The sequence below is a fragment of the Narcine bancroftii genome, chromosome 12 (genome assembly GCF_036971445.1).
Source record: "Narcine bancroftii isolate sNarBan1 chromosome 12, sNarBan1.hap1, whole genome shotgun sequence".
Classification (NCBI taxonomy): Eukaryota; Metazoa; Chordata; class Chondrichthyes; order Torpediniformes; family Narcinidae; genus Narcine; species Narcine bancroftii.
This window is the reverse complement of record NC_091480.1, coordinates 56,420,424-56,444,502: the sequence shown is the minus strand read 5'-3', so window position 1 is coordinate 56,444,502 and position 24,079 is coordinate 56,420,424. Positions and strand designations below refer to the sequence as shown.

At 53.5% G+C, this 24,079-nt stretch overlaps 1 protein-coding gene across 6 annotated transcripts in view; it reads left to right on the top strand.

Moving 5' to 3' along the window:
• Positions 1 to 2,318: 2,318 nt before the first annotated feature.
• LOC138747055 (bromodomain adjacent to zinc finger domain protein 2A-like) overlaps positions 2,319 to 24,079 on the top strand; it is a 145,339-nt gene continuing 123,578 nt past the window's right edge. For 4 of the 6 annotated variants that reach the window (XM_069905946.1, XM_069905947.1, XM_069905945.1 and 1 more), the window contains exon 1: positions 3,443 to 3,540. The gene's annotated coding sequence lies outside the window, so the exon portion shown is untranslated. Of the gene's footprint in view, positions 2,624 to 2,796; positions 3,008 to 3,442; positions 3,541 to 24,079 lie in introns of those variants that run through there. The other 2 variants (XM_069905943.1, XM_069905944.1) reach the window with 2 other exon arrangements.

Below are 24,079 nucleotides of genomic sequence, written 5' to 3'. Positions count from 1 at the left end.
ACCTTTTGCAGGGATTTACACTCAGGGGGATTGGTGTTCCCATACCAGACAGTGATCAGTTGGTCAGTATACTTTCCACCACACATCTGTAGAAATTTTGCCAGAGTTTCTGGTGTCATAGAACGATATAGCATAGTATAGGCCCTTTGATGTTGTACTGACCAAAAAAGTACTAAACCTTCTATTTTTCTTCCATCCATGTGTCTAATCTCTTAAATGCCCCTAATGTTCCAGCCTTCACCACCATTTTAAAAAAAATTTACCCCTGATGTCTCCCCTAAACTTCCTTCCTTCCCCTTGATCCTGCCCTGGGAAACAGGCGCTGGCTATCTATCTATAATACTCATAATCTTGTTGACCTCTCTCAAGTCTCCTCTCATCCTTCTTCGCTCCAAAGAGAATAAGTCCCAGCTCTGCTAACCTTGCCTCATAAGACTTGTTTCCCAATCCAGGCAACATCCTGGAAAATTTCCTCTGTATCTTCTCCACAGCTTCCACATCCTTCTTGTAATGAGGTGACCAGAACTGAACACAATACTTTAAGTGCGGTCTCACCAGAGATTTGTGGAGTTGCAACATGACCTCTGAACTCCAGAATTAATCCCCTATTAATGAAGCCCAGCATCCTATTGGCCTTTTTACTCTCAGACCAAACCTCTGCAAACTCCTGAGGAATTAGAGGCGCTGTCATGTTTTCTTCACTATGTTGGGTCCAGGAAAGATCCTTCAAGATAGTGATGCCCAACTTAAATTTGCTCACCCTCTCCACCTCTGATTTCCCCAATGATCACTGGATCGCTCACCTCTGGCTTTCTCAGCCTGAAGTCAACACTCAGCTCCTTGATATTGAGTGCAAGGTGGTTCTTGTGCAAATAAATACTTCCTCACTGCAAAGTCCCCCATCACCATCAGGTTTGGAGGTTTTGTCTGTGTGTGTTTTGATGGGGTAAGGAGAGACCCCTGTCAACCAGCAGCACAAAAACAGAAATGCTGGAAGAACTTGGCTCTGGTGAGAGGGAAATGGGGGAGGAATGAAGGCCACAATCTTTCCCCAGTTCTGTGGAGGGTGTAGCGTGAATAAAAGCTCTCACGACTGGAGGAAGAACAAACGCTTTTATTAGCTTATAACTAAAGGTAGGGTTCAACAGTGGTCTTCAGAAGAGTTCTGGGTTTAGACGGGAAAGCGGAGTAATATGTGGGCAGATGGGGGCAGGGCCAGCCATCAGCATAACACCCTACCAGTGAATCCCAAAACATTTCTCCACAGATCCTGGCCGTGTTCTTCCAGCATTTCTGTTTTTCTTTCAAATTCTAGAAACTGTGGGTTTTATTTGCGTTTTTTTAAAAAAAAACCGAGTTGCAATAGACGTGCAGTCTCTTTGTCGTGGAGACAGTTCAGCTCCAGGTCTTGGCCCCATTTGTGTTTCAGAGGTGCTGTGAAAATAATTGGGGGCGTGGAGAGTGGCACTTAAGGTGAGAGCATCGAAACTCTCAGGCCGGCCTCTTCCGTCAGTAGCAGTCAAGATCAAAGGGGGAGAAAGAATCCAGGCAGGTGTGGCGACAGAGGACTGGTCGGAACTGAGGAGGGTAATGTAAAAGATTTTTTAACAGGGGTCAGATTTTAAAACGATGACCCTGGTGTGATTGCAGGAGATTTGGCTCTCGAGCACGCACCTGCGTTTGAGGTGAGCCGAAATTGCTCCGAAGCCAACATTCTTGAGCCTTGTTGCATTCAAATAGTCGGATGTGGCAAATGCAGGATTGGACGCGATTCCAGGTGGGAAATGCGGAGGACACGAAAATCGCCCGCAAAACTTGACTCTCCCTTCCCCTCATGCCCACGAGTTGATGTTGAGTTGGTTGCTCGCCCCTCTGCCATGTGAGGGAAGGCGAATCAGGGAACCCTGCCATGTGAGGGAGCTCCATCTGCCAAAGGGACGGTTGCAAACAATGAGAATGTGGTCATCACCTCGATCCCGGGGGAGGAGGGGGTCGGGCGCCGATCACTGGCTGCTCGAGCAGTGCTCGGGGATGTGTCAGGACGGAGCGATCGCTCGGCTGCGGCTTCCCTCCAACCCGGGAATGCGTCGTCAACAAAAATGAAACCTCCACGAGTCCGTCAGACAGAAACTCATTTTAATTCGCCTCAAAGGGAGAATGATGTCATTGGCAGGGCTATTTCCCTGGGACATTACAGCATTTCATGCTGCCCCCCTCCCCCCTCCTTCATCCTCCAGCCCCCAAATGTTTAGTCGGTGCTTCAATTAATTCTTCTGTTGATTCCCACTGAAACGGAGGCCTCTTTTTTTTTAAAAAAAGAGCGGCTGGCAAAGTCGCTTCTGATCGATAGCGCCTTCGATTGGGCGACAGAAACGGGGATCCGGGGTTCACCAGAACTCTGACTCCGGTTCAATTCGAGACCACCTCTCCGCTGAGCGATTGTGTGGCCGGACGCCGAGCTGATGGGACCGGGATGACCCAATGATGGAGGATGGCAGTTCGCCCATGAAGAGTGGTCACTTGGATCGGTCACCAGAAGGTCACCCGTGGAGCCAGAATCCGCCAGTTAAGGGGGTGGGCGAGCTGTGAAAATGGTGACAAAACTCTCCCACTCTCTGTCAGAGTGAGTGTAGGGGGGGGGGGGGGGGGGGTGGGGGGAGTCCGGAATGTGGAGGTGATGCCAATCAGCGGATCCTTGCTCGGGCACTCGAGATCTCCCTCCCCACGCTCGCTGTCAAGTTCAGCACGGAGCCGGAGGGACGAGTGCTACACTCTGTCTCACTTTCTTTCCAATTCCGTAACTCGGTGTTGGGTTCCCGATGGTTGCACTCCTCTCATCTCTGGAAACTGCACCCTTTCGGGGAGGGGGAGGTGGGCGAGGGAAGCCGAAAGAAATAGAACTACCTGTTTCTATTACGTCTTTAAAGGTCCCAGATCGGAACGGCCTCTGTTCCCCGTGTCTTGAATCAATCCTGAGAATTTCTGAAATTGGAGAGAGAATGAAAAGGTAAATGTACACATTTGATCATTGATTTTACATTCATTAGGAGCTCATTTCAAATGCATAATGTTTGCCAAAAGTATTTGGCATTATCTGTTCCACCTAAATGAACACAGCGGAATGAACACAGTCTGAATAGCAATGTTAACCAATTCATGTTTCATGTAATTTCCAAATATAGTTTCTGTCCATTTTGATTGTGATTGTTCTCTGGACAGAATTTAGAATATGAACCTGAATCTCCATAGTCATGGTGAGCTGGAAAGTTAAGAGGGGGAAATGACACCATTCTGAAGGTTGTGGCGATGTCGAGCGGCGGATGATACATGTTAATCAGGAGATGGAAATCTTTCTTTACAAAGTCAAATTTATGCAGATGATGCTGTGGGTCAGAGCTGGCTGACGTCATTAGTCTCAGCCACCTGCCTGAAAGGGGGGGGGGGGGCTGAGATTGACTCGCTGCGAAATCCACCAAACTTTGCCGTTTCGGGCTGGTCGGAGAGGCTGAGCGCCCAGCTGGGCAGGAACTGGATGGCCAGGTGAGTGAATGCCTGGCTCCTTCCTCTCACCAGGCTTAAACCCTCCCCTCCCTCTCCGTGTTGGGCCCGCGGCAGTTTGAGGATAAGCGTGCATGTGATTTGCTGTGCAGTTTTGTATCTTTTTTTCTTCTCTCTTTCTCGCCCCCCCCCCCGTGCTGGTCTCTGGTCTCACTCCCCCCGCCCCCCCCCGCGCTGGTCTCACTCCCCCCGCCCCCCCCCCCGCGCTGGTCTCACTCCCCCCGCCCCCCCCCCCCGCGCTGGTCTCACTCCCCCCGCCCCCCCCCGCGCTGGTCTCACTCCCCCCCGCCACCCCCCGCGCTGGTCTCACTCCCCCCCGCCACCCCCCGCGCTGGTCTCACTCCCCCCCGCCCCCGCCGCGCTGGTCTCACTCCCCCCCGCCCCCCCCGCGCTGGTCTCACTCCCCCCCGCCCCCCCGCGCTGGTCTCACTCCCCCCCGCCCCCCCGCGCTGGTCTCACTCCCCCCCGCCCCCCGCGCTGGTCTCACTCCCCCCCCCGCCCCCCCGCGCTGGTCTCACTCCCCCCCCCGCCCCCCCCGCGCTGGTCTCACTCCCCCCCCCGCCCCCCCCGCGCTGGTCTCACTCCCCCCCCGCCCCCCCCGCGCTGGTCTCACTCCCCCCCCCCGCCCCCCCCGCGCTGGTCTCACTCCCCCCCCGCCCCCCCGCGCTGGTCTCACTCCCCCCAGCCCCCCCCGCGCTGGTCTCACTCCCCCCCCCGCGCTGGTCTCACTCCCCCCCCGCGCTGGTCTCACTCCCCCCCCGCGCTGGTCTCACTCCCCCCCCGCGCTGGTCTCACTCCCCCCCCGCGCTGGTCTCACTCCCCCCCCGCGCTGGTCTCACTCCCCCCCCGCGCTGGTCTCACTCCCCCCCCGCGCTGGTCTCACTCCCCCCCCGCGCTGGTCTCACTCCCCCCCCCCTGTCACTCCCCCCCGCGCTGGTCTCACTCCCCCCCCGCGCTGGTCTCACTCCCCCCCCGCGCTGGTCTCACTCCCCCCCCGCGCTGGTCTCACTCCCCCCCGCGCTGGTCTCACTCCCCCCCCGCGCTGGTCTCACTCCCCCCCCCCCTACCCCGTGCTGGTCTCACTCCCCCCCCCCCTACCCCGTGCTGGTCTCACTCCCCCCCCCCCCTACCCCGTGCTGGTCTCACTCCCCCCCCCCCTACCCCGTGCTGGTCTCACTCCCCCCCCCCCTACCCGTGCTGGTCTCACTCCCCCCCCCCTACCCCGTGCTGGTCTCACTCCCCCCCCCCCTACCCCGTGCTGGTCTCACTCCCCACTCCCCCCCCCCCTACCCCGTGCTGGTCTCACTCCCCACTCCCCCCCCCTACCCCGTGCTGGTCTCACTCCCCCCCCCCTCCCCCCGTGCTGGTCTCACTCCCCCCCCCTCCCCCCGTGCTGGTCTCACTCCCCCCCCCTCCCCCCGTGCTGGTCTCACTCCCCCCCCCCTCCCCCCGTGCTGGTCTCACTCCCCCCCCCTCCCCCCGTGCTGGTCTCACTCCCCCCCCCTCCCCCCGTGCTGGTCTCACTCCCCCCCCCCTCCCCCCGTGCTGGTCTCACTCCCCCCCCCTCCCCCCGTGCTGGTCTCACTCCCCCCCCCCTCCCCCCGTGCTGGTCTCACTCCCCCCGTGCTGGTCTCACTCCCCCCGTGCTGGTCTCACTCCCCCCGTGCTGGTCTCACTCCCCCCGTGCTGGTCTCACTCCCCCCGTGCTGGTCTCACTCCCCCCGTGCTGGTCTCACTCCCCCCGTGCTGGTCTCACTCCCCCCGTGCTGGTCTCACTCCCCCCGTGCTGGTCTCACTCCCCCCGTGCTGGTCTCACTCCCCCCGTGCTGGTCTCACTCCCCCCGTGCTGGTCTCACTCCCCCCGTGCTGTCTCACTCCCCCCGTGCTGGTCTCACTCCCCCCGTGCTGGTCTCACTCCCCCCGTGCTGGTCTCACTCCCCCCGTGCTGGTCTCACTCCCCCCGTGCTGGTCTCACTCCCCCCGTGCTGGTCTCACTCCCCCCGTGCTGGTCTCACTCCCCCCCGTGCTGGTCTCACTCCCCCCGTGCTGGTCTCACTCCCCCCGTGCTGGTCTCACTCCCCCCGTGCTGGTCTCACTCCCCCCGTGCTGGTCTCACTCCCCCCGTGCTGGTCTCACTCCCCCCGTGCTCGGTCTCACTCCCCCCGTGCTGGTCTCACTCCCCCCGTGCTGGTCTCACTCCCCCCGTGCTGGTCTCACTCCCCCCGTGCTGGTCTCACTCCCCCCGTGCTGGTCTCACTCCCCCCGTGCTGGTCTCACTCCCCCCCGTGCTGGTCTCACTCCCCCCGTGCTGGTCTCACTCCCCCCGTGCTGGTCTCACTCCCCCCGTGCTGGTCTCACTCCCCCCGTGCTGGTCTCACTCCCCCCGTGCTGGTCTCACTCCCCCCGTGCTGGTCTCACTCCCCCCGTGCTGGTCTCACTCCCCCCGTGCTGGTCTCACTCCCCCCGTGCTGGTCTCACTCCCCCCGTGCTGGTCTCACTCCCCCCGTGCTGGTCTCACTCCCCCCGTGCTGGTCTCACTCCCCCCGTGCTGGTCTCACTCCCCCCGTGCTGGTCTCACTCCCCCCGTGCTGGTCTCACTCCCCCCGTGCTGGTCTCACTCCCCCCGTGCTGGTCTCACTCCCCCCGTGCTGGTCTCACTCCCCCGTGCTGGTCTCACTCCCCCCGTGCTGGTCTCACTCCCCCCCGTGCTGGTCTCACTCCCCCCGTGCTGGTCTCACTCCCCCCGTGCTGGTCTCACTCCCCCCGTGCTGGTCTCACTCCCCCCGTGCTGGTCTCACTCCCCCCGTGCTGGTCTCACTCCCCCCGTGCTGGTCTCACTCCCCCCGTGCTGGTCTCACTCCCCCCGTGCTGGTCTCACTCCCCCCGTGCTGGTCTCACTCCCCCCGTGCTGGTCTCACTCCCCCCGTGCTGGTCTCACTCCCCCCGTGCTGGTCTCACTCCCCCCGTGCTGGTCTCACTCCCCCCGTGCTGGTCTCACTCCCCCGTGCTGGTCTCACTCCCCCCGTGCTGGTCTCACTCCCCCCGTGCTGGTCTCACTCCCCCCGTGCTGGTCTCACTCCCCCCGTGCTGGTCTCACTCCCCCCGTGCTGGTCTCACTCCCCCGTGCTGGTCTCACTCCCCCCGTGCTGGTCTCACTCCCCCCGTGCTGGTCTCACTCCCCCCGTGCTGGTCTCACTCCCCCCGTGCTGGTCTCACTCCCCCCGTGCTGGTCTCACTCCCCCCGTGCTGGTCTCACTCCCCCCGTGCTGGTCTCACTCCCCCCGTGCTGGTCTCACTCCCCCCGTGCTGGTCTCACTCCCCCCGTGCTGGTCTCACTCCCCCCGTGCTGGTCTCACTCCCCCCGTGCTGGTCTCACTCCCCCCGTGCTGGTCTCACTCCCCCCGTGCTGGTCTCACTCCCCCCGTGCTGGTCTCACTCCCCCCGTGCTGGTCTCACTCCCCCCGTGCTGGTCTCACTCCCCCCGTGCTGGTCTCACTCCCCCCGTGCTGGTCTCACTCCCCCCGTGCTGGTCTCACTCCCCCCGTGCTGGTCTCACTCCCCCCGTGCTGGTCTCACTCCCCCCGTGCTGGTCTCACTCCCCCCGTGCTGGTCTCACTCCCCCCGTGCTGGTCTCACTCCCCCCGTGCTGGTCTCACTCCCCCCGTGCTGGTCTCACTCCCCCCGTGCTGGTCTCACTCCCCCCGTGCTGGTCTCACTCCCCCCGTGCTGGTCTCACTCCCCCCGTGCTGGTCTCACTCCCCCCGTGCTGGTCTCACTCCCCCCGTGCTGGTCTCACTCCCCCCGTGCTGGTCTCACTCCCCCCGTGCTGGTCTCACTCCCCCCGTGCTGGTCTCACTCCCCCCGTGCTGGTCTCACTCCCCCCGTGCTGGTCTCACTCCCCCCGTGCTGGTCTCACTCCCCCCGTGCTGGTCTCACTCCCCCCGTGCTGGTCTCACTCCCCCGTGCTGGTCTCACTCCCCCCGTGCTGGTCTCACTCCCCCCGTGCTGGTCTCACTCCCCCCCGTGCTGGTCTCACTCCCCCCGTGCTGGTCTCACTCCCCCCGTGCTGGTCTCACTCCCCCCGTGCTGGTCTCACTCCCCCCGTGCTGGTCTCACTCCCCCCGTGCTGGTCTCACTCCCCCCGTGCTGGTCTCACTCCCCCCGTGCTGGTCTCACTCCCCCCGTGCTGGTCTCACTCCCCCCGTGCTGGTCTCACTCCCCCCGTGCTGGTCTCACTCCCCCCCGTGCTGGTCTCACTCCCCCCGTGCTGGTCTCACTCCCCCCGTGCTGGTCTCACTCCCCCCGTGCTGGTCTCACTCCCCCGTGCTGGTCTCACTCCCCCCGTGCTGGTCTCACTCCCCCCCGTGCTGGTCTCACTCCCCCCGTGCTGGTCTCACTCCCCCCGTGCTGGTCTCACTCCCCCCGTGCTGGTCTCACTCCCCCCCGTGCTGGTCTCACTCCCCCCGTGCTGGTCTCACTCCCCCCGTGCTGGTCTCACTCCCCCCGTGCTGGTCTCACTCCCCCCGTGCTGGTCTCACTCCCCCCGTGCTGGTCTCACTCCCCCCGTGCTGGTCTCACTCCCCCCGTGCTGGTCTCACTCCCCCCGTGCTGGTCTCACTCCCCCCGTGCTGGTCTCACTCCCCCCGTGCTGGTCTCACTCCCCCCCGTGCTGGTCTCACTCCCCCCCGTGCTGGTCTCACTCCCCCCCGTGCTGGTCTCACTCCCCCCGTGCTGGTCTCACTCCCCCCGTGCTGGTCTCACTCCCCCCCGTGCTGGTCTCACTCCCCCCGTGCTGGTCTCACTCCCCCCGTGCTGGTCTCACTCCCCCCGTGCTGGTCTCACTCCCCCCGTGCTGGTCTCACTCCCCCCGTGCTGGTCTCACTCCCCCCGCGCTGGTCTCACTCCCCCCCGCCGCTGGTCTCACTCCCCCCCGCTGCTGGTCTCACTCCCCCCCGCGCTGGTCTCACTCCCCCCCGCGCTGGTCTCACTCCCCCCCCGCGCTGGTCTCACTCCCCCCCCGCGCTGGTCTCACTCCCCCCCCCGCGCTGGTCTCACTCCCCCCCGCGCTGGTCTCACTCCCCCCCCGCGCTGGTCTCACTCCCCCCCCGCGCTGGTCTCACTCCCCCCCCGCGCTGGTCTCACTCCCCCCCCGCGCTGGTCTCACTCCCCCCCCGCGCTGGTCTCACTCCCCCCCCGCGCTGGTCTCACTCCCCCCCCCGCGCTGGTCTCACTCCCCCCCCGCGCTGGTCTCACTCCCCCCCCGCGCTGGTCTCACTCCCCCCCCGCGCTGGTCTCACTCCCCCCCCGCGCTGGTCTCACTCCCCCCCGCGCTGGTCTCACTCCCCCCCCCGCGCTGGTCTCACTCCCCCCCCCGCGCTGGTCTCACTCCCCCCCCGCGCTGGTCTCACTCCCCCCCCGCGCTGGTCTCACTCCCCCCCCGCGCTGGTCTCACTCCCCCCCCGCGCTGGTCTCACTCCCCCCCCGCGCTGGTCTCACTCCCCCCCCCGCGCTGGTCTCACTCCCCCCCCGCGCTGGTCTCACTCCCCCCCCGCGCTGGTCTCACTCCCCCCCCCGCGCTGGTCTCACTCCCCCCCCGCGCTGGTCTCACTCCCCCCCCCGCGCTGGTCTCACTCCCCCCCCGCGCTGGTCTCACTCCCCCGGTCCCCCCCCCGCGCTGGTCTCACTCCCCCCCCGCGCTGGTCTCACTCCCCCCCCCGCGCTGGTCTCACTCCCCCCCCGCGCTGGTCTCACTCCCCCCCCGCGCTGGTCTCACTCCCCCCCGCGCTGGTCTCACTCCCCCCCCGCGCTGGTCTCACTCCCCCCCCCGCGCTGGTCTCACTCCCCCCCCCGCGCTGGTCTCACTCCCCCCCCGCGCTGGTCTCACTCCCCCCCCCGCGCTGGTCTCACTCCCCCCCCCGCGCTGGTCTCACTCCCCCCCCGCGCTGGTCTCACTCCCCCCCCGCGCTGGTCTCACTCCCCCCCCGCGCTGGTCTCACTCCCCCCCCGCGCTGGTCTCACTCCCCCCCCCGCGCTGGTCTCACTCCCCCCCCGCGCTGGTCTCACTCCCCCCCCGCGCTGGTCTCACTCCCCCCCCCGCGCTGGTCTCACTCCCCCCCCCGCGCTGGTCTCACTCCCCCCCCGCGCTGGTCTCACTCCCCCCCCGCGCTGGTCTCACTCCCCCCCCCGCGCTGGTCTCACTCCCCCCCCGCGCTGGTCTCACTCCCCCCCCCGCGCTGGTCTCACTCCCCCCCCGCGCTGGTCTCACTCCCCCCCCCGCGCTGGTCTCACTCCCCCCCCGCGCTGGTCTCACTCCCCCCCCCGCGCTGGTCTCACTCCCCCCCCGCGCTGGTCTCACTCCCCCCCCGCGCTGGTCTCACTCCCCCCGCGGCTCACTCCCCCCCGCGCTGGTCTCACTCCCCCCCCGCGCTGGTCTCACTCCCCCCCCCGCGCTGGTCTCACTCCCCCCCCGCGCTGGTCTCACTCCCCCCCCGCGCTGGTCTCACTCCCCCCCCGCGCTGGTCTCACTCCCCCCCCGCGCTGGTCTCACTCCCCCCCCGCGCTGGTCTCACTCCCCCCCCGCGCTGGTCTCACTCCCCCCCCGCGCTGGTCTCACTCCCCCCCCGCGCTGGTCTCACTCCCCCCCCCGCGCTGGTCTCACTCCCCCCCCGCGCTGGTCTCACTCCCCCCCCGCGCTGGTCTCACTCCCCCCCCGCGCTGGTCTCACTCCCCCCCCGCGCTGGTCTCACTCCCCCCCCCGCGCTGGTCTCACTCCCCCCCCGCGCTGGTCTCACTCCCCCCCCGCGCTGGTCTCACTCCCCCCCCGCGCTGGTCTCACTCCCCCCCCGCGCTGGTCTCACTCCCCCCCCGCGCTGGTCTCACTCCCCCCCCCGCGCTGGTCTCACTCCCCCCCCGCGCTGGTCTCACTCCCCCCCCGCGCTGGTCTCACTCCCCCCCCCGCGCTGGTCTCACTCCCCCCCCGCGCTGGTCTCACTCCCCCCCCGCGCTGGTCTCACTCCCCCCCCGCGCTGGTCTCACTCCCCCCCCCGCGCTGGTCTCACTCCCCCCCCGCGCTGGTCTCACTCCCCCCCCGCGCTGGTCTCACTCCCCCCCCGCGCTGGTCTCACTCCCCCCCCGCGCTGGTCTCACTCCCCCCCCGCGCTGGTCTCACTCCCCCCCGCGCTGGTCTCACTCCCCCCGCGCTGGTCTCACTCCCCCCGCGCTGGTCTCACTCCCCCCGCGCTGGTCTCACTCCCCCCGCGCTGGTCTCACTCCCCCCGCGCTGGTCTCACTCCCCCCGCGCTGGTCTCACTCCCCCCGCGCTGGTCTCACTCCCCCCGCGCTGGTCTCACTCCCCCCCGCGCTGGTCTCACTCCCCCCGCGCTGGTCTCACTCCCCCCGCGCTGGTCTCACTCCCCCCGCGCTGGTCTCACTCCCCCCGCGCTGGTCTCACTCCCCCCGCGCTGGTCTCACTCCCCCCGCGCTGGTCTCACTCCCCCCGCGCTGGTCTCACTCCCCCCGCGCTGGTCTCACTCCCCCCCGCGCTGGTCTCACTCCCCCCGCGCTGGTCTCACTCCCCCCGCGCTGGTCTCACTCCCCCCCGCGCTGGTCTCACTCCCCCCGCGCTGGTCTCACTCCCCCCGCGCTGGTCTCACTCCCCCCGCGCTGGTCTCACTCCCCCCGCGCTGGTCTCACTCCCCCCGCGCTGGTCTCACTCCCCCCGCGCTGGTCTCACTCCCCCCGCGCTGGTCTCACTCCCCCCCCCCTCCCCCCGCGCTGGTCTCACTCCCCCCCCCCCTCCCCCCGCGCTGGTCTCACTCCCCCCCCCCCTCCCCCCGCGCTGGTCTCACTCCCCCCCCCCCTCCCCCCGTGCTGGTCTCACTCCCCCCGTGCTGGTCTCACTCCCCCCGTGCTGGTCTCACTCCCCCCGTGCTGGTCTCACTCCCCCCGTGCTGGTCTCACTCCCCCCGTGCTGGTCTCACTCCCCCCGTGCTGGTCTCACTCCCCCCGTGCTGGTCTCACTCCCCCCGTGCTGGTCTCACTCCCCCCGTGCTGGTCTCACTCCCCCCGTGCTGGTCTCACTCCCCCCCCCCCTCCCCCCGTGCTGGTCTCACTCCCCCCCCCCCTCCCCCCGTGCTGGTCTCACTCCCCCCCCCCCTCCCCCCGTGCTGGTCTCACTCCCCCCCCCCCTCCCCCCGTGCTGGTCTCACTCCCCCCCCCCCTCCCCCCGTGCTGGTCTCACTCCCCCCCCCCCTCCCCCCGTGCTGGTCTCACTCCCCCCCCCCCCTCCCCCCGTGCTGGTCTCACTCCCCCCCCCCTCCCCCCGTGCTGGTCTCACTCCCCCCCCCCCCTCCCCCCGTGCTGGTCTCACTCCCCCCCCCCCCTCCCCCCGTGCTGGTCTCACTCCCCCCCCCCCTCCCCCCGTGCTGGTCTCACTCCCCCCCCCCCCTCCCCCGTGCTTGTCTCACTTCCTCCTGCGGCCGGCTCCGGGGAATCCCACTGGGTCTCACAACAAGGCCTGCGCCATGTTCGCCAGGCGAATTCCCTCTCGCTTGTTCTGGGCGGAAATTCGTTTCTACGTCGCATTGGATGTTCTGGCATCCGAATAAATGCAGGCTCCAATCTACCTTGGTTCATTTTTGCCTGTTTTCATAAACTATAACAAAAAGGGAGAGTTGTTGTGAAGTTGCGAATCAGCATCTTGTCACCCAGCCGTGTCCAGCTGTCAAAGTTCGGTCCGAGCAAGTTACTTTTGATTTAAATCGAATGAGCTTCACTGCGATGAACCTCCACTCACTTCCTGTTCCCTCCGATATTGCCTCTTGAGTTGAGATGGGAACGGGTCTTCTGGCTTTTTTTTCAACACACTTTATTCTCGGGTCCCACTGACTCTCCCAGACTCTACCACTTATCTCCACACTGGGGCCATTGACAACGACCAAACCCGCAGGTCTTCGGGATGTGGGAGGAAACGACAGTCCACGGGGAGAAATGCAAACTTTGCGTGAGATGGAGCGAGAGGTTGGGAGCTGGCAGGTACTAGTTGAGAGTGAGAGCCCTGGTTTGTTTGTTCATGTTATGGCATGGTTTGCAAGTTCTATATAAGTCTTTGGAGGAGGAGTCTGCTGCAGAGATGATCTGACAAACGTGTAACTAACTGGTGGTAAAGACGTGCTGGATGGAGGATTTTTCAGTCTGAATGGTATACTGCAGAGAAGTGAAACCTTGGCAGGAAAAATATTGCTGTTGATGCAATGTAGCTCAGCCATTATCTATGTCCCCTTGCAACCTCTGACAACCTTCAGCTTCATCTACAGTTCCTCCAATCTTCGTGTCATCTGCAAACTTCTCACCCAAATTTCTGTATCATCATCCATAGACCATTTATAAAAATCACAAAGAGCGAGGGACTGAGAACTGATCCCTGTAGCACTCCACGAGTCACTGCCCTCCATGCAGAGAACCTCCCTTCCTCCACGACTGTCTTCTTCCTGCAAGCCAATTTTTTATCCACACAGCCAAGGTTCCACAAATCCCATGCCTCTTGACCTCCCAGGTGAGTCTCTCGTGGGGGACCTTTATCAAACGCCTTACTGAAATCCACAGAGACCACCTCTACTTCCCTGCCCTCATCAATTTCTTTCGTCACTTCCTCAAAAGAACTCAATTTGGCTTGTGAGGCACGACCTTCCCTTGAAAAAGCCATGCTGACTATTCTTGAGTAAATTGTACCTCTCCAAATACTGGTAGATCCTATCCTTGAGAATCCTTTCCAATAGTTTACACACCATTGACATGAGACTCACCGGTCTATAATTCCAAGGATTCTCCTTATTACCTTTTTTAAACAAAGAGACTACATTTGCCATTTTCCAATCCTTTGGCTCTTCCCCCATAGTCAGAGTGGATTCAAAGAGCTAATGCTCCCGCAATTTCTTTTCTTACCTCCCATAGCAACCTAGGGTGTTATCTCATCCGGCCCTGGGCACTTCTCATTCTTGATGTTATTTAGAAGATCTAACACTTCCTCTTCCATAATCACATTGTCCAACGGTGGGAGGTATAGACGACACTCTCCAAGTTCTAGTATTTCCCAATTTCAAAAAGTGTCATCTTCAAAGAAACGTAAGTGACGATATTCTGAAATATTATTTTATTAATCTAATAAATCAAACTTAGTAGTTGTAGCTGTAAGTAGCTTTAATTCATTGATAAAAATGGATAAACATTTTGCATGAGTTCGCATTGAGATTTTCATAACAATGAGTTACAAAGCATACTGTATAATGATAACGCTATTCAGCTTTAAACAAATGTAAAAGAAGTCAGTAAAATGAGATGAATTCAAAAAAGTATCTTGAGAGCTTACAGCTCTGTCATAATTCTTCGAAGAATGAAAACAAGCTCAGATATTACAACATATGATGTCATAATAGTAACACTGCAAACAACAATTTCTTACAGGGATAGGCACAAAATTAACAAATCAAAAACACAAGGTTTTAACCTTTACATTCTGGTGCTTAATTATTATAATAGAGATTAATGACTAATATAATGATTACTATGACCGATACAAAAGTAAATATAAGATTAGAAATCAAAACTTTCTGTTTCTTGTAAAAGACAGATTTTAGTACTAGGTCGATTTAACTAACCAGTCTTGGTTTTAATCCACACTTGCCAAACGAAAGCTTTCTTGTCCTGAACTTTTTCCACGATTTTTCCCCAGCAACCAAGAATTTCTTCGTGCAGAATCGTCCAAGATAATTAGAGTGTCTCTGCATACAAAATTGCATTTATCTTTGCACCATTTTTGTCTTTCTTGTAATAATGAAAGATATTCTTTAATCCATCTTTTCCAAAATAAATCCGCAATAAACTGCACTTGTCTCCATCTGTGTCTTGCATAATATCTTTTTTCTGAAATTGACCCAGAGGCATTAAAGGTTTAGATTTAAGAAGTAAGAGATGATTCGGTGTAAGTGCCTCGGTCATTTGAATCAACAGAAATGTTTGTTATTGGGCGACTATTTAAAATAGCTTCATTCTCACACAATACTGTCTGAAGATTGTTATCATTCAGGATTTGACCATTCAAAATGGAATTGAGAATTTTCTTGATTGATCTAATCATCCTTTTCCACACACACACCCTCCATGATGTGATCCTGTGGGTGGGTTAAATATCCAACTAATTTCTTTTTGAAGTAATGAATCATGAATTTGATGTTGATTCCAATTTTGAATTGCTTTTTGTAACTCTCGTTGAGCTCCTGTAAAATTAGATCCATTATTAGAATGTAATTCTAATTACAGACTTGCCTCGTCTGGCGATAAAACGTCGAAGAACATTGATAAGATTTTGTATCAAGCAATGACGCTACTTCAATATGAATCGCTCTCGTAGTCAAACATGTAAAAATAGCTCTGTATAATTTTTCAGCACTTCTTCCTCATTTTACTTGTAAAGGACCAAAATAATCAACTCCCGTGTATGTAAATGGGGGTTCATCAGGTGAAACTCTGTCTTGTGGTAAATCCGCCATTTGTTGTTGTCCAGGTTTAGCATTTGCCGTCAACAATTAACACATTTTGATATAGTTTGATCAATGTTGAAGCACAAAGTATCCAATTTTTCTGGCACAGTTCTGATTACAACCACCATGACGGGTTTTCTCATGTATATGTCGAACAATCAAATCAGAAACAGGAAATTCCTTCGCTAATATAATTAGATGTTTCATTTCTTCTGGCATTATTGCTTTTTCCAATCTTCCTCCTACTCTCAATACATCATTTACCAGAATAGGGTTTAACTTGTAAACACGACTTGTTTTTGTAGCATTCAGATTCTTCTTCAATTTTGATATCTCATTATCCAATGCCTTTTTCTGACAAAAACGAATTATCTCCAATTTAGTATATTTGCCAACTCATCAACTGTTAGGTAACAGCTCTTTTGAGACTTCAGATTCTCTTTCTTGATATGAGGTAAAAACATAGATTTTAACCTAAGAATCCATGGAACTGCCCTTTTCAAACGAAACCATGAAGAATAATAGCAAATTAATTGAATAATCGGATCATGCTCTTTAGATATTTGGATAGTATTCACATTAGTGTTTTGGATTTTTAGATCCTCCATTGAAAATTCTTTTAACTTCTGGATTTTGAGGCCATTTTTCTTGAGATTGTAAAATAAATTGAGGACCGAACACCCAGGTGTTGGCTCTTTTCTGAAATGATTGAATTTTTGTTCCTCATGAAGCCACATCAGGTGGATCATCCACTGTTTTAACATAATCTCCATTGATTAGCATGTGAAACCTCGATCTCATTAATTCTGTTAGTCACAAAGGTACGAAACCTCATGGTTTTTGTTATTAATGTATTTAAGCACTGATATCAGTCCAAAACAAAAAATCTGCTAACTCCATCTGTAATTCTCTTCTTAACAAGGTGTCCATTTTGCTCGCCATAGTAGCGGAAGTCAATTCCATTTGAGGTATGGTGACTGGCTTTAATGAAGCCACTCTGGCTTTTCCCATTACAAATCCACAATGTACTCACTCTTGGTTATTTTGTAGTGTTATGAGCCCAAAGGACTCCAAAACCCAGCAGCAATATATATTCACTATAACAAATGTTTACTTAAACAAAAGTTATTTTTAATTATCTTTAAACATGAAAACAGAATCAAACTTTAACTTATCACTATTAACTACCCAACTTAACCCCCTTCTAATTCTAAGCGCATGTGTTTGTAATGTGTGTGTAAATTTAAGAAAAGTTCTTTGGTTCATAGTTCAATCTCACCTCATTCTTTTAAGTTCTCTGGTTGCAGGCAATTCTTATACTGTGCACAGAATTTAACATGTATAAAATTCACCAGGCTTTGGTGCTCGAAAGGTAAATGTTTACCGCTCAGGAATGTTCTCGTAGGTTTGCAGAGAGAGATACGTGTTGTTCCAGGATTTCCACAAATGAGGTACCACCATTAGTCACCTCAATGTCTTGCTGATGAAACTTGCCCCATCAGGGTTCTCCAGATGATAACCTCTTTCTTTCAGGCGACCACAAATGAAAGAAAGAATTTCTTTTGAATTTTATCTTCAAATCCAGCATGCGCTGTTCTGCAATTATTTTATTATTTCGCATACAAATTTCTCTTCTTCAAATGTAATGCAATACACTAATGACCATCAACAAGTTTAACAGATTTTGAAACTAAATCCAGAAACTGCTAGTCCTCCTTGGATGGTTCTTGAATATCTGTGCGACATTCAGGGAAATCAATTTTAAACTGTTATTCCCATAGATCATTAAGTTTCACAACTGAAATCCTGTTGACATTTATATATGACAGCTCCTGATCATTATTCATCATTTTTCCTCTGAATGATCTGTTAATTGTCCATCCAAGCAACGTTCTCAACGACATAAGGTCTGTCATTTTGACTCCTTATTAGTTCTAGAGGTTTAAGAGCCTTTGGTACATCTAATCCAATTAACATTTCAATATTTGCATCAATCTTGGGTAAGCAAATGCCTTTTAGATGATCCCATTGTTTGATATCATCCTGATAGGGAATATTCTCCTCTTCTTAGTATATACACTTGGAAGATCGCAAAATTCATTGCTATTCAATCCAGCAATCTGTAAACCTGAAACTATATTAGTTTAAATGCTCCTTTCATTATTCATGGTCTTCAACAAGATTTGTGATCTTTTACCATGAAGATTGTTTAATCATTACAATCAGTACAAAATGATGCGGTACTTCCTGGATCAAGAAATGTGTAGGTCTTCAGTATGAAGCTCCCTTTTTTTAGCTTTAACTTGTACGGGAACTATTGAAAGAGCTTTGTCACTGGCCCCAGTAAGACTGTTTGTCTGAACCGAAGCTGAGGCATTCTCTTTGACTGTGTCTTTATTCTTGGATTCAGATTGTTTGACTTCTTTCTCAACTTTACTTCATTCATAAAGATAAAAAATGAAATATGGGAAAAGCTATGCTTTATATAATATAATAAATAATATAATAAACACGAGGTTACGCATGATACAATATAATTGGTTACACGGGCTATACACCACGCCCCAAAAGTTAAATAAATGGGACCCAACAGTATCAGATGTTTTTGCTGTAAGAAGGAAATGGGAACAACAGTACATGCAATTTGTGCATGTGAGAAAGTGAAAAGTTTTGGGAAGATCTAAATCAGGTATTAAATAAAATCACAAAAAGCAACATACCAAAAAATCCAGAGATCTTTCTCCTAAGTAATATAAGAAGTAAGGAATTAGGCTTAAACTGGGTGAAATGCAGACAAGATATATTATGATAGCCTTAGCAGTAGCAAAAAAATGTATAATGTCAACTTGGAAATCAGAAGAGAGCCTGAGAGTACAGCAATGGTACATGGAAATGAATAAATGTATTCCATTGGAAAAAATAACATATAATTAAAAAAATAAAGTCACATTATTTGAAAAAATTTGGGAACTGTACATGGAACACAACAGAGAGGTCCTACCGCAGACCTCCACCCCCTAAAATGATAGAATGAGAAGAAAATGAACTGACCCAGTATATAAAAGTAGATGACACAATTTTCTTGTTTATTTTCACTGTGTGATGACATTGTTTAATGGGTTTATTTATTGTATATGTGGAACGTTTAATGGGTTTGGAGGGGGGTGGGAAGGAGGGAGGGGGGAAAAAGGGGAGAAAATGACCCCTAGACGAGGGAAATGTTTGTGTGTATTTTGATTAATATGGTTCATAGTGTGAAAAATAAAAAATTTAAAAAAAGCTTTACTTTGTTGAGTCTGCAGTAACTTGGAATGCTTTAAACTGCATATATAACAACTGAGTTGCTTATTACAAGTTTTGCTGATGTGTCCTTTACACAAGGAACCAAAACATATTCCATTCTTCTTTTAAAAAAAAGTTAATTTCTCGTCATACGACTTTTGCTCCAATTGTGAACAAAGCATGCTTATCTTTGCAATACAAACAGCTTTCCTGAACAGTCTAATCTTTTTCCATTGTTTCCTTGTTCTTTCTTGTGCTTGTATCTGACACAACAGTAACAAAGGCACTTCCCTTTGGTTTCTGTTGAGACGATGATTTAAATTTCTTTACATCTTTAGGAACTATTGAAGTATCCTTAATATTTCTAAATACTGGTATGGTGTAAACATAAACGTGCTATTCTAAGAATTGTACAACATCCTTAAAAGTGGTGTCCCTTCCGGAAAGCATCTTAAGCTCTGCAGCTTTGTTTCTCCATAATATCCTCAGCTTATAAGGTAATTTATTGACAATAATTGACAAATTAGCAAGAAAATTCAGCAGCTCTTGCAAATGTCCACCACTTCCCATTGTGTTACATCATCCTCTCAGAAAGAGAGCATGTGCTTGTAACGCCTTTGCGTCCTCTGATTTTATTGATGACCAAGGAAGAATCTTGTCTGTGTGGGCCCTTGCTATTTTATGTTCATCGCCATCAAGATGATGCAATCATTCTTTTGCCCTTTCAAAACCTTGGTCTGGATCCATATATTGGCAACTTTTGACTAGTTCCTTCACCTATCCTACAGTATACTGCTCCAAGTAATACAGACGATCTTTAGCGTTTTTAGTATTCCAGGTACACAATCTTTTATCCGGAACCCTTGAGGAACAGTGTGTTCAGAATTTCGGATTTTTCTGGATTTCGGAAAGCCAGATTTAAGCCCACCTGAATTGTGCTGCCATATCCACCCCCACCCCCTTCCAGTTGTGCTGCCGTCTCCCCTCACCCCCCCCCCTCACCTGTCCGACTCGCGCTGCCGGTCTTCCCCCCCCCCCTCACCCACCCGACTTGCGCTGCTACCTCGCTCCCCACTTGCCGGATTTTGGAGCTTTCTGGATTTTAGACGTCCAGATAAAGGATTGTGTACCTGCACTTTTAATGAGATGGTCAATGGATTTCATAAATGTCAGATCTTGTAATGGATCACCATTAAAAACTGGAATTTCATTCTTGGGGAAACCATATGAACCTTGTCGCTGTGCTAACTAACATAGCAGAAATTTCATTTCGTTTTTGCTATCAGTGATAATATATTGTCTTGTCCACCATGGCTTGCGACTGGTTGTCTTGTGAATGGAGCTGGCCAAATTTGAACTGGTGCCGTAGGTGTAGGTCCTTTGAGCTGTAAGTGATGGCAATGATGGGGATCCCTGATTTGTTGCTGGTTCTTCAGCAACTGTTGAGTATGATCAACTCGCATGCTTGAACATTTTTTGAAATGCTCTTCTTTTGGGAAGATTCATTAATTGTGCACTAGGAAGAGATTGAATACCACTAGCTCTTTCCATAGGATTGGGCATTGTCATTAGAGCACTAGCAGCAACACCCATGGCTCCTTGCTCGAGTAGACTTGTGACTGCAATACCCATTGATCTGCTGGAATGTTAGATGCTAGATCCTTGAGTATTTCACTTTGTAGAAACCTGAGCTAATGCTTTTGCGTTGGCCATCTTCATAGCATATTGTTCCTCTGCATTTAGTTTTTGTTTTTCTCTCTTCAATAATCTTTCTTGGTGGAATTCTTGTTTCTTCATTTCAGCCTTAGTTGCTGATTCTTCATTTCAGCTTCTTTATCTTCTAGAACATATCTTCTCCAACCACTCATGTTGTGTCTCGATAGTAGCCAAGTCTGCTTGCGCCTTAGCATGCGTAGCTGATATGCTTGAAGCACGCAAAGCTGGACTTGGTCTAGGTGCCTTTGCACTCATAACCTTGGAAAGACTATCAACAGGATTCACATCTGAACTTTCAGATACCACTGATTGAGTCTCTATCTTCAGCATTTTGCTCAGTACAGCACCAGTGGGACTTTGCAATGTGCATTCATCTGTTCCAGTTCCACTAACCTTTAAGTCAGCTAATGAGACCTGCAGTGCCTTATCGGAGTCTTTTTGCTTGGTAGTTGAAGCTGCTTCTTCAATGGTGGCTGGCTAATCTCCTGCCAAGTGTTGTCGGTTCGTCATGCTGGCTCAATGTACGATCAAGCAGTTCTTTGAGAGGAACTGTTTGCTTGAGGTCTTTAGCCCAACGAGACTACTTCTTCTCCACCTTGGATTCTTCACACTGCAGCCTGTCTTCTTCTGGCTTGGTTCCTGGGAACTGTAAACAAATTTCTATCTTGTGTGGTCCCTTTAAGAGGATTTCTATGGCTGGCTTGTCTCTATGTTCTGAACGCCGGCCACTTCCATATCAGTTGTTTATAGAACACGTACCTCTGGGCTTCCTGCCGATTCTGCAAACCAGAGCTCTTGTCTCAAAGGTTACAGGTGTCTGCAGTCAGACAGACATGTTCTCATAGAGGCTTCTGGAATCTTCTCATAGACAACTAAACTTCTTTGAAGCTTAAATGCTTTTAACAAATTGAGTTATTTCAGACAAATTCCGAGCCTTTCTTTCAAATAAAGTTCACAATCATAACTTTTCTTTGAATAAGAATACAGACAACACTTTTCAAGTTCTAGTGTTTCCAAATTTCAAAATGTGTCATCTTCAAAGAAATGTAAGCGACGATATTTCGAATTACAATCTTATTAATGCAATATATCGAACTTCGTAGTTGCAGCTGTAAGTAGTTTTAATTTGTTGACAAATGAATAAACATTTTGCATAACTTTGCATGAGATTTTCATAGCGATGAGTAACAAAGCATTCTGTATAATGATAATGATATTCAACTTTAAACAGACATTTTAAAAAAAGATGAAATAAGATCAATTCAAAGAAAAGTATCTTGAGAGCTTGCATCTCTGTCATGGTTCTTCAAAGAATGAAAGCAAGCTCATCATTCGCCCGGATATGATGACATATGACATCATAGTAACTCTTTTTTTTTTCTTTCTTTGGCTTGGCTTCGCGGACGAAGATTTATGGAGGGGGTAAAAAAGTCCACGTCAGCTGCAGGCTCGTTTGTGGCTGACCAGTCCGATGCGGGACAGGCAGACACGATTGCAGCGGTTGCAAGGGAAAATTGGTTGGTTGGGGTTGGGTGTTGGGTTTTTCCTCCTTTGCCTTTTGTCAGTGAGGTGGGCTCTGCGGTCTTCTTCAAAGGAGGTTGCTGCCCGCCAAACTGTGAGGCGCCAAGATGCACGGTTTGAGGCGTTATCAGCCCACTGGCGGTGGTCAATGTGGCAGGCACCAAGAGATTTCTTTAGGCAGTCCTTGTACCTTTTCTTTGGTGCACCTCTGTCACGGTGGCCAGTGGAGAGCTCGCCATATAATACGATCTTGGGAAGGCGATGGTCCTCCATTCTGGAGACGTGACCCATCCAGCGCAGCTGGATCTTCAGCAGCGTGGACTCGATGCTGTCGACCTCTGCCATCTCGAGTACCTCGACGTTAGGGGTGTGAGCGCTCCAATGGATGTTGAGGATGGAGCGGAGACAACGCTGGTGGAAGCGTTCTAGGAGCCGTAGGTGGTGCCGGTAGAGGACCCATGATTCGGAGCCGAACAGGAGTGTGGGTATGACAACGGCTCTGTATACGCTTATCTTTGTGAGGTTTTTCAGTTGGTTGTTTTTCCAGACTCTTTTGTGTAGTCTTCCAAAGGCGCTATTTGCCTTGGCGAGTCTGTTGTCTATCTCATTGTCGATCCTTGCATCTGATGAAATGGTGCAGCCGAGATAGGTAAACTGGTTGACCGTTTTGAGTTTTGTGTGCCCGATGGAGATGTGGGGGGGCTGGTAGTCATGGTGGGGAGCTGGCTGATGGAGGACCTCAGTTTTCTTCAGGCTGACTTCCAGGCCAAATATTTTGGCAGTTTCCGCAAAGCAGGACGTCAAGCGCTGAAGAGCTGGCTCTGAATGGGCAACTAAAGCGGCATCATCTGCAAAGAATGAATCCCCCCAGAAGTCTGGAAGGCTGGCGGCAAAACTCTGCATGCCAAACTGCATGAGTTTTTCAAGCTTTGTTGGGACCAAGGTAAATTGCCTCAGGATCTTCGTGATGCCACCATCATCACCCTGTACAAAAACAAAGGCGAGAAATCAGACTGCTCAAACTACAGGGGAATCACGTTGCTCTCCATTGCAGGCAAAATCTTCGCTAGGATTCTACTAAATAGAATAATACCTAGTGTCGCTGAGAATATTCTCCCAGAATCACAGTGCGGCTTTCGTGCAAACAGAGGAACCACTGACATGGTCTTTGCCCTCAGACAGCTCCAAGAAAAGTGCAGAGAACAAAACAAAGGACTCTACATCACCTTTGTTGACCTCACCAAAGCCTTCGACACCGTGAGCAGGAAAGGGCTTTGGCAAATACTAGAGCGCATCGGATGTCCCCCAAAGTTCCTCAACATGATTATCCAACTGCACGAAAACCAACAAGGTCGGGTCAGATACAGCAATGAGCTCTCTAAACCCTTCTCCATTAACAATGGCGTGAAGCAAGGCTGTGTTTTCGCACCAACCCTCTTTTCAATCTTCTTCAGCATGATGCTGAACCAAGCCATGAAAGACCCCAACAATGAAGACGCTGTTTACATCCGGATGAGCTCGCCATATAATACGATCTTGGGAAGGCGATGGTCCTCCATTCTGGAGACGTGACCCATCCAGCGCAGCTGGATCTTCAGCAGCGTGGACTCGATGCTGTCGACCTCTGCCATCTCGAGTACCTCGACGTTAGGGGTGTGAGCGCTCCAATGGATGTTGAGGATGGAGCGGAGACAACGCTGGTGGAAGCGTTCTAGGAGCCGTAGGTGGTGCCGGTAGAGGACCCATGATTCGGAGCCGAACAGGAGTGTGGGTATGACAACGGCTCTGTATACGCTTATCTTTGTGAGGTTTTTCAGTTGGTTGTTTTTCCAGACTCTTTTGTGTAGTCTTCCAAAGGCGCTATTTGCCTTGGCGAGTCTGTTGTCTATCTCATTGTCGATTCTTGCATCTGATGAAATGGTGCAGCCGAGATAGGTAAACTGGTTGACCGTTTTGAGTTTTGTGTGCCCGATGGAGATGTTGCCATAGTAACTATGGTAACACTAAATACAACAATTTCTTAAAGGGATAAACACAAAATTAACAAACAAATCAAAAACACAAGCTTTTAACCTTTACACATGATCCTGCTCTGTTTCAACTTCATCCTGATCACGGTCCTTTTCTCTTGCAAAGTATTCATTCCGGACCTCCCCCACCTCCTCCGCTTCTAGGCACATGTTGCCTCTTTTATCTTTTAGTGGCCCTACCTTGTGTCATCTTTCTATTTTTTAACATGCACATAGAACACCTTGGAATTAACCTTAATCCTACCTGCCAAGGCCTTTTCATGCCCCCTTCGAGCTCTCCTAATTTCCTTCTTTTTAAAATTTTTTTATTTTTCACACTATGAACCATACTGACCAAAATACACACAAACATTTCCCTCTGAATATACACAGTATCATTTTCTCCCCTTTCCCCCCCTCCCTTCCCTCCCTCCTTCCCACCCCCCTCCCCACCCC